General features: G+C 48.7%; 1 long non-coding RNA gene across 1 annotated transcript; it reads right to left on the bottom strand.

The window, feature by feature from the left end:
- Positions 1 to 1,668: 1,668 nt before the first annotated feature.
- Positions 1,669 to 9,695, bottom strand: LOC119966844. Its single transcript, XR_005460857.1, has 3 exons — positions 9,489 to 9,695; positions 7,945 to 8,014; positions 1,669 to 1,868 (listed from the first exon to the last, which is right to left on the bottom strand). It is a non-coding gene; the product is annotated as an uncharacterized LOC119966844 (long non-coding RNA).
- Between the last annotated feature and the right edge of the window lie 617 nt (positions 9,696 to 10,312).

The following is a 10,312-nucleotide window of genomic DNA, read 5'->3' as shown; positions in this document are numbered from 1 at the left end:
AATCGCGGGCCTGGCCACCGTTGGGGCACCCCCCAGGGTCCAATCGCCCCGTACCCCCCCCAGGACCCCGGGGGCCCGCTCGCACCGCCAATCCCGCCGCCACCAGAGGTGGTTGAAACCATCTCTGGAGGCGGCGGGATTGGCCTCTCAGCGGCGGGACTTCGGCCCATCGCAGGCCGGAGAATCGCCGCAGGGCGCTCGCCGATCGCGCAGAGGGCACGCCGATCGGCACGCCGCGATTCCCGCCCCCGGCAATTCCCGGGTGATGGAGAATTCCGGCCACGACGGGGGCGGGATTTTTGCCGGCCCCGGGTGATTCTCCGACCCTGAGGGGGGTCGGAGAATTTCACCCAGGTCTGTTTCTGTCTCGACAGATGCTGCCTGGTCTTCCACATATTTCCAGCATTTTCTGCCTTTCCTTCAGATGTTCAGCCTCTGCAGCATTTTGCTTCAGTGGATAAGTGCATCGTTAATACGCACAGTAAAGCAAGACATTGATGTGAGTAGACGCAGTGAAATCCAGGGCAATAACTGCAATGAAATGAAATGAAATGAAAATCGCTTATTGTCACGAGTAGGCTTCAATGAAGTTACTGTGAAAAGCCCCTAGTCGCCACATTCCGGCGCCTGTCCGGGGAGGCTGGTACGGGAATCGAACCGTGCTGCTGGCCTGCTTGGTCTGCTTTAAAAGCCAGCGATTTAGCCCAGTGAGCTAAACCATGCATCAGTCAAATAAAGCAATAAGAAAACAGAAAACAAATTTAAAGGACGAACCACAGTAGAAAGCAGGAAAAATGGAATTGCAAAGCATTTGTTTTTTTGGGGCAAAAAAGAGGCGATGAAGGTTTCAATATGGCTTGCAGCGTGCCAGCATTTGTTCCGTGCCTGGAGAGCACTGCACGCTAAATTGATTAGGGCATCCTGCAGTACTTAAGAGCACGTGAGGAAAATTAGCATTAAGCTCATTTCCTATCTAAATTCAGACCATAATGCCATCTGTGAAGAACCTAGATTTGAGTGAGCCTGATTTCATTGGGATGTGGCAGGGAATATCCACAGTAAATTGGGTTAATCAGTTAATGGGTAAAATGATAATAATAATATTCGCTTATTGTCACAAGTAGGCTTCAATGAAGTTACTGTGAAAAGCCCCTAGTCGCCACATTCTGGCACCTGTTTGGAAAGGCTGGTACGGGAATTGAAACCGCGCTGCTGGCCTTGTTCTGCCTTACAAGCCAGCTATTTAGCCCACTGTGCTAAACCAGCCCCTTAGTTAGTGGGAGGTTTTAGTCTGATACTGAACCAGTTTATACCACATTAAGAGTAAAAAGACTGACTTGCTATATAATGCAGCCATATCTGAAAGAGGTATGGCTGTTACAACACCCTGGACGAGTGAGTGGTCAATTCTAGCTCCAAGTGATCCGTGGTCACAACACAAGTGAATTAACCAATACGTCTTATAAAAATATCCTTTTTTGGCTCTTGGCTATAAATCTTACAAAAATATCCAAAGTTTTTTGGCCTTTGGCTGCCCAATAATTACAGTTACCAAGTTTGTACGTTGAAACACAACTACTGTTTATTTATACCAAGAACTATCATGAAATATGCAGTATAACTGGATGATAACAAGCTAATACCTACTACCTCCTTTAGCTGTCCCACCCTCTACCCACGCACACAAGGCAGACAAACACAGAGGGGTGGAAAGGGGTAAAAATAATAAGGATGAAGGTCAAAAGATAAGAGTCTTTGCTTCAAATGGTGGTTCTTTAGCACACTTTCCTCACAGCGTGCTGGTGAATCACAATCTCTGATTTATAGTTGGTAATGGTCTTCTTAGCAGAGCTATTCATTCAGGGTTCCTGCAGATTAGAAAATACAACACTTACAGGCAGCAGGCTTCCCGGAGAGACACTTTATTTCTTATCAAACTGGGCTTCAGCTCGTGGTTTGACTTTAGGCCTCTGCAGTCTCAAGAGAATGATACCCAGACTTGCTGGAGAGAGAGTCAGCCTCCACAATGATTATCTGGAGAGAATTAGTTACATCCTTTTGGAGAGAGTTAGTTAGATTCCTTCATCCAGGCTACAGAATCAAAAGGGAACCCAAAAATGGAACCTTGTGACTCTGAAAACATTCCAGTGGGATCAGATCCAATCATCGCCTATGCAGAGCACAACATTTTGGGCCGATTCAGTGGTCACCGGCCAAATCAATCAAACCCAGTCATTGCTGACACTGTCCAGTCAGCAATCACCATCGAAACAGCACAGCCCTCTGGAATCAGCCACATGCCACTGCTTCCTTCTGCTTGAATTAAAGATACAGGCTGCCTTAAAAACACATAAATCATCCATGGACCACAAGTGTAGCTGCAAAAATAGAAGGGGAAATAAGGGAATAAACAGGGAAAAAACATGAAGGACCTGTACAAGGGACAAAATTAAAACCAAAGAAAAAGCATCCTTGGATGCATAAGCGAGCACAGATCTTGGACCTGACTCTTTCATCTCAGTCTCAGTCGGGAGGTCCAGTAACAGGCGCACAACAGGCTTCAGACTGGGGTTAGCCACGGAATGCGTTTGGCACTGACTGACCAATTAACAGGAACCAATGTGTAACGTGCGCTGGTAAATGCTCAGTACTACTGGGGAAGCCAGGAAGAGGATGAGCACCAAGAAAATGGAGGCTGCGGGCTGGCGCTTCTAACAGACTGCCTCATGGTGATAAATTGCCCTTAGTGTCCAAAATTGCCCTTAGTGTTGGGTGGGGTTACTGGGTTATGGGATAGGGTGGTGTTGTTGACCTTGCGTAGGGTGCCCTTTCCAAGATCCGGTGCAGACTTGATGGGCCGAATGGCCTCCTTCTGCATTATAAATTCTATGAAAAAAAAAAGCCACTGTGGAGCTGTCTCAAGGGGATGCAGACCTGGAAAAAAGCAAATTGCGAAGGAAAACATATGCAAAACATATCTTGGCAGCGCAAACCTCAGTTCTCAGCCACCTTTTGTAATTTTATTTCAGCCTTGACATTTCGTCCCATCCTGGGTCGAGGTTGCAGCTAATAGTGGGGATTCTCTATCGCATTCCATCGGTAGCGGAGTTCACAATGCAGCGGAAATCTCCTGTTGAGGAGAAAATTGTAATTGGTGCTCGGCGCCAATCTGTTTGTGATGCTCCAGTCCATCGCTAGCTGCGACCCGTGCCAGCCTATTGCATCCTATTAACGGGGTGGACACCGGATCATCCATGCCTCCGTGATTTTCCGACCCTCTTGGCGGGTATTTACGTCGGCATGGTGTGGTGCAAGTGTTTACCGGCATGGCCCTGATGTGGTGGGCATCACGGTGGACCAAGGGGGATACGTATTTAAGGTAAGTGCTCCCAAAGCCCATCAGAGGGCACCCTCCCACACACCCACCAGACCCTGCCCACCCCACCAGACCCCATCAGCCATCCCATCAGATACCCCCTCCATATTTTCCCACCAGAGCTCCCATCAGACACCCTGGCTGGGATTCTCCGATACCCCGGCTAAGTGTTGACGCCAGCATAAAAACCGGAGCGATCACGCCGGCGCGATGGGTCCAAATGTGCGTCTATTCTGCACAACAGAAGAGGCTAGCACAGGCATCACGGGAAGCGCGATGGCACGGCGCAGACGGCGTCACAGACGCGCATCAGGTGGCAGATATGGCTGTCAGATTCCCGGCTCATCCGGAGTCTCCTCCTACACGACCTCTCCAGATGTCCTGGAAGGACTCCGGCGCCAGTACACACGTGGCCTCATCGGGCGCCTTCGTCGCCATGGCACTGCCTCCTCCTCCTCCTCCTACTCATCCTGTCGGGCGGGTGGCCCTCCAGCCTGAGCAGCTGCTACCTGCCCCTTTGCGGCATGCTCCTCTGCAGCAGCCTCTGCCGCCTCCCTGAGATGCCCCTGCTCCAGCTCCCATAGGGCTTCATGCAGGACAGCAGCCCCGGCCACGGCGGCCAACAACGCTGGGAGATGGGGATAGACAAAACGTCATCAATGCACATACCCATCCTCCACAACCAGGTTCCATGGGCTACATGGTCGCAACTGTTGCCAGCTGTGGCCTAGCCACGCATAAATCCCCTCCCCCGACATTACCCCCACCCCTGACACTCCCCCCCCCCCCCCCCCCAGCCATGGTCGTGCCGTCTCGACATCTCTGCCATCCCTCCCACGCCAACCCCTACCCCCTACCTCCTCCTTCGGCAGCACGACTGGTTGATGCTGTTTTAAAGGGTGTTTGATCCATGCCGGCGTAAACCTGCGATCACCCCGGCGGGACTTCAGCCCATTTAGGGCCGCAGAATCACTGCAGGCCCGGGGACCAGCACATCGCGTCACCTCTGCCGATTCTCCGGCCCACGCAGTGCACGCTGCGATCGCGCGTCCCGGCGTGGCAGAAATTTCCCGCGTGCCCAGCGCGGGCTTGGAGAATCCCGGCCCCTATCAGAGACCACCATCTGAAGCCCCCATCAGCCACCCCACCAGACCCCCCCCCAGCAGAACCTCCAATCACAGACCCCAATCACAGAATCCCATCAGAACCCCCCCCCCCCCACCATCAGAGGCCCCCATCAGACACCCACATCAAATACCCACTATCAGAGGCTCCCATTTCAGAGAATCCCCATAACAGAGACCGCATCTACATCAAATAATCCACCATATCGTAGAACCCCTCCCCATATCAGAACACCCCACAACAGAGACCGCATCGATATCAGAGAATCCCCCACATCAGAGAACCCCTCATATGAAGAGCCCCCAAAACAGAGGCACCCCATAACAGAGACCACATCTGTATCAGAGAATCCTCCATATCAGAGAACTCCCTATATCAGAACCCCCCCCCCAATAACAGAGGCACCATCTACATCAGAGAACCCCTCATATCAGAGAACCCCCATAACAGAGACCGCATCTACATCAGGGAACCGCTCATATCAGAGAACCCCCATAACAGAGACCTCCCATCAGCCACACCTGCCTGGAAGCAAAGGAGCAGTCTAGGCAGAAACAGTGAACAAAATCACTGTTTTTTTCACTCACCTGTCCCTTACACCTGCTGCCTCAGACAAATAACTAGAAAGCAGCAGCTGTTACTTCATAGAAAGCCAAACTACATCATACGGCTTTAAGCCCCCTCAGATCCTTTGATCCACAAAGTTTCTGTTCACTTCAAAATGAAATAGCTTTTAGTGGACTGTAATTGAGAGATGCCAGCCAGCCATATGTTTGGATTACTTCTTTTAATTTCCCTTCATGCTTCAATGCACCTTAATTACCCTGCTGTTAAACAATGTTTATAAACAACTAGGAGTTTTCCGCTTTAATTTTCTATTTTTCTTCGCAGAAAGCACTTAACTGCTTTTGGTTTGATCAGGAGCTGTCAATCATAGCTAGATGCTTTTAAAAATTATTGTTAGGTTAACAGCAGGCAATTTGAGATGCATTCAAGCATGAAGGGAGATAAAAATAAACATCCAGACATCTGGCTGACTGGAAGATGTCAATTACAGCCTACCAACATAGAAGTCGCACATATAAAAGGATCTTAGGAGGTTTAAAACCTTATGATGTGGTTTTGGTATGAAATGACAACTGTTGCTTTCTAGACATCTGTCTGAGGCAGCAAGTGTAAGGGATGGCGGAGGTGGGGACGGTGGGGGGCGACTCCGGAGCAGTGAGCGCTGGCTGAACTGTGATCCCTGGGTCAAGCCCATCCCAAACGTCCACCCATTCCTGCCTCCAAACCACACCCCTCTGCAGCCAGCCTTGGCTATCCTATCCTTCATACCCTTCTGACAGAGCACTGAGGCAGGTTGTAATATTGTGCACAGGTGTTTCATGTGACAACATTTATACAAATTTGTGCCCTAGCCCCTATCACTAAACTGTGCCCTGCAGCTGTGCCAATTTGACTGGTCTACTTTTTTGGCCTTACAGGCCCTAACGTTGCGTCCAGGTGAATCCCCAGAGAGTACATCATGACTGGAGGCGGCCTGCTGTGATTCGCACCCTGCAACCTGGGTCATTATGTCGACCATCCTCTGAGGCGACTGGGCCTGAATGGGCTCTGCTGTTGCTCAGGGATAGGAGGGGAATCCAAAGTGCTGCGGTGTTCCTGCAGGAGTCACTGGCATGGGACCTATCACCTCATCCTTCCTCAGGGTGCCTGCTGGCACCCGGGCTACCCAATGGGACTGTGGTGTGAGCAAAGCTAGCCCCAAAGGCCCCCCTGCCACCTGACACTGCCATTCCTGGAGGCCCGCCACCGTCTCGGCCAGGGTCTCCATGCTCGCGACTATGGAACACAGAGAGTGCAGCATTTCCATCTGGGACTGCACCACATCACGCTGCATCTGTGCCACCACCTTCTGTGTCTGTGCCACATCAGCCAGTGACTGCAAAATCTCCCTCTGGTACTGAGCCACTTCCCTCTGTGTCTGCTACGTCGGCCAGTGCCTGGGCAATGCCGTCGACGCTCTCAGCCATGGCCCGCTGTGACTGGGCCACACTCATGAGCGCCACTGTAATATCCAGGTGGCTCTGGCACATGGCTGCCTGTGAGAGGGCAGCCCTGTCCTGGGCCTCGGCCACTGCCTGCACAGAGTGCCCCAGATCTTGGACATCTTGACCCATTGCCAAACCCTTCGCCCTCAAGACCTTCACCGCAGACGCCACCCATGCTGTGTTGGCCTGGGTGGCACGCATGATCAGCACCACCTCCTGCTACTGCACACGTTGGACTCGTCCAACTGCACCTACAGGTGCTAGATGCTCGCCAACAGCCCCTCATGTAGTTGCTGGCTGTGTGACTTCATCTCCATGGTTGATGAGGCTGTCTGAACGGCACCTAGTCCATGGGTCATCCTGCCCTCTGACCGTCCGTCTCCTCGGGAGTTCCTACCTCCACCTGCTGTAACGGAGCATTTGTGTGGTGGATACCTGATGGTGTCCCAGGAGCCTCTTCATTAAAGAGCCCAACTGAGGTGAATGTCTCTGGGATGGTGGAGGGCTTTGGAGACAACTATGACAGGAAATCAGTGTCATCCCCGTTTACGAGCTCCGGGATGTCCTGGGATTCGGGTTGAGGGCTCCCGTCTGTGTCAGTGTCATTCTCGGCACTGGCCGGCATGTGGGGTGGCTGTGGTTGGGGGCAGGGGACACCAGAAGAGCCCGCACCATCACCAGAAGCTCCTGCACTACACAAGACAAGACGCATGATTGCACCGGGGGCCACGGGGGAATGGGGGTGCTGGGAAGGGGGGTGTATTGGGGAGGGAGGGTGTAGGGGTTGTGAGGGTGGAATGGGTGTGAGCGTGGTTTGGGTGTAGTGGTGGGTTTGAGGGTGGTGTGGGGATGGTGGTGGAGGGACCTGACATAAATGCCATGGGGAATTGCAACTCAGAGGGCCCGAGAGGCCTATTCCTGCTCCCAATTCATATGTTTATATGTGAACATATTCTGACAAATAGTTTATAAGAGATATATGGACAATAATTAACCAAACTGTGATTTGTTTTTACATGTTAAGTCTTGAAAAATGAATCGATCTCGAGCTGTAGTAACTTACCTGCCTTTCTTACCTGTATCTTGGATAATTTTATCACATAACTAAAATACCTCAGACCAAAATTGGAGTTCTTTCCTGCTATTGAATCAATACCGGGTTGGAATGGTGGCAACTTCAATCCCCCACCCACATCTACCCCCACTGTAACCCCATCCCTATTCCTCTGAAATTCAGACCAGACTTTGGTTCCTTGTCTCTTCCACGTAGAAGCCAAGAATGACACTTAAAACCTCTCTCCTTCTCGCATCATTCGTACTTGGAAATGTAGAGCACACCGAAATTCAGCAACATGTACACTAAGCCCAGACTCGATCGCAGCTCCAACTTACAATGGAATCCTTTTGCCTTTCAACCTTGAAAATGAGATTCCTGTTTTAAATTCTCTTGACGTGCTGAACTCTGTTGTAAAGAATGAAAAACAATCAAATTAGTAATGAGGGCAGAGCAGTAACAATATTGAAAATCATTTCCAAATGCAGTTAGACTCAAACAGGACTTTGTCCGGGAAATGAAATGAAATTAGATTCCGGGGACTCTATAACTCTACCCAGGGGCTCACTATTTTGTGTTGAGACTTTGCTTGTTTTGGTTAGTCACCAACACGTGTCTCCTGCAAAAAGGAAAACAAATTCTAGGACAATCCATTTTGGTAAATATCTGCCAAAGGGGCAGCTGCGCTGAGCAGCTTTTTAAATGTCTAAATCAGCATACATTTATGAAGTTAAAAAGAAGCTACTGAAACACTTGGACAGATGTCAAAACAAATAAACCTCTGTTAAGTATATAGACGAGAATGCTTCAGGAGTAGGAGCTTCAGAGGAGAATCAAAGAAAAATTGTGGAAGTGATTAGGAAAGTATATACAGGAAAAGGAACGGTAATGTCAAGAGGGAAACCAGCCACACAAATGTTGCTGCATAAGTGAGTGATGAGGCTTTCTTTAAATCCAGAAATTCATAGATATTTGTTGCAGTTAGCAAAGATTTACATCTTAAAATATACACACAATTAATAATCACAAGCTAGTCTGACTTTAGTTGATTCACATTTATTCGACTATATCATTAATTTACTCCAGTTTTGACTTGTGATTTACAAGTGCTTGCCTTCTTTAAAAATAAAGTCACATTGTGTGTGCAAATGGGTCTCTCACTTGTCCCTGTATTTCTTGGTGCTTTGTCAGTATTATATAATTTGTTTTATAAAATTCTGCCAGGGGTTCTCTACCACTGTCTGACGAAGCTTACTTTCACTGATCAAGGCACGCATTGGGATTCCTACAGTTCCACACACTGTAAGATCAACCTTAACGGCAACCTCCTGAATGGGGCCCGATTTGCTCACTGTGCAAGCTTGATGCTGAAACAGGCTGCATCACAGCCATCCTTCAAAATAATGGATCGGATCATTTGGTGCTGTATATCACCCAAACTCATGAGCTGGCTTAAGGCCACCACTTTCAGCTCTGAAAAGGGCCTAATCGACCTCAGATTACCCTGGAAGGTATCTAAAAGATTTGAGCAAACGATGAGGCTAGCTGTTTCACACTGCTACTCTTCAGTAGCAGCACGAGTGGTGCTCACCACTAACTGGATGGTGCCGTCAAGCTAAAAAGACGTCCTGCCTCTCACACAAATGAGTAATGTGGCATGTGAATTTCAGTACCCATGGGAGGCTAGGTATCTAGTACGTTATCAGACACTTCGTCCAGTTTATTCCTAAAATGTTTTACCCAGGTGACCTTATTTGCGAGATGAACAAAGGACAAACACAGGTTCATGAGTTAACCCAAGTTTATTTACAAACGCAATAAAACAGTTATCCTCCCAAATTGTCCCAAATTATAGCTTGTCCAAGATTCTAATACTACCTACCCATGCCGATGAACCTGATCAAGCTGCGGGTCCAATACTCTGAGCCTCAGTCATCTCAGGGCCCCCGTTTGCGAAGGTAGGGCTTGCTCGCCTCTTCAATCCGTTCTCTGGTCTGCCTTCAAGTCTTCTCCATTGCTTCGGTGTTGAGTCTTCACCGGGGAGGGTCTCTGTCGGAGCACAACAAGAAATGGCGGCATAAGCGAGAAACTGCATTCCAACTCATGTTTTGATTGGCCTTGATCTTCCTTGCTTCTGTTTTTTTTAAACTGAGAAAGAAATGTAGAAAAATAAACAAATTTATTCATGAATAAGTGACAAACTGTCTGGAAAACATACAAAACAAAATTGCCATTGAGGCATGTTCTGAGGAAAAACCACTAAATTGGCTTTGTCATCTCTTTGGGGTGGAAGATTGCTATGACATTTATTGAAATAGCACGATAATGAAAAAGGGAACACAACACGCTAAGAATAATGTCGCAAAGAATGGCAAAAATAATCCTTCAACAAGCTGGGAACTGGGCAAGTACAGCAGCTAATCCAAACAAGTTGGAGTGAATGAGATATATATTGGCCTTTTGTGCCTGAGACACATGACTCAAAAACAGACAAAGTGATTTTGGCTCATTCCCTGTCTTCCCACACTGATATTTTGGCTACAAATGTCATCTCTGCAATCTACAACCATGTTAGGACCTGTAAACTTGTTGCCATTCTGCTCAGTTTACCATTTCTTTCGTTTTAAACCACACAGCTCAAAAAGGTTTCAAGTTGGGAATTTTGTTGGAACTCAAACCCTTCTAGCCTTAACTTTTTTTCTTCTG

The sequence above is a fragment of the Scyliorhinus canicula genome, chromosome 6, assembly GCF_902713615.1.
Source record: "Scyliorhinus canicula chromosome 6, sScyCan1.1, whole genome shotgun sequence".
NCBI classification, from domain to species: Eukaryota; Metazoa; Chordata; class Chondrichthyes; order Carcharhiniformes; family Scyliorhinidae; genus Scyliorhinus; species Scyliorhinus canicula.
Note: the sequence above shows the minus strand (reverse complement) of the source record. Positions and strands in the feature narration are given on the sequence as shown.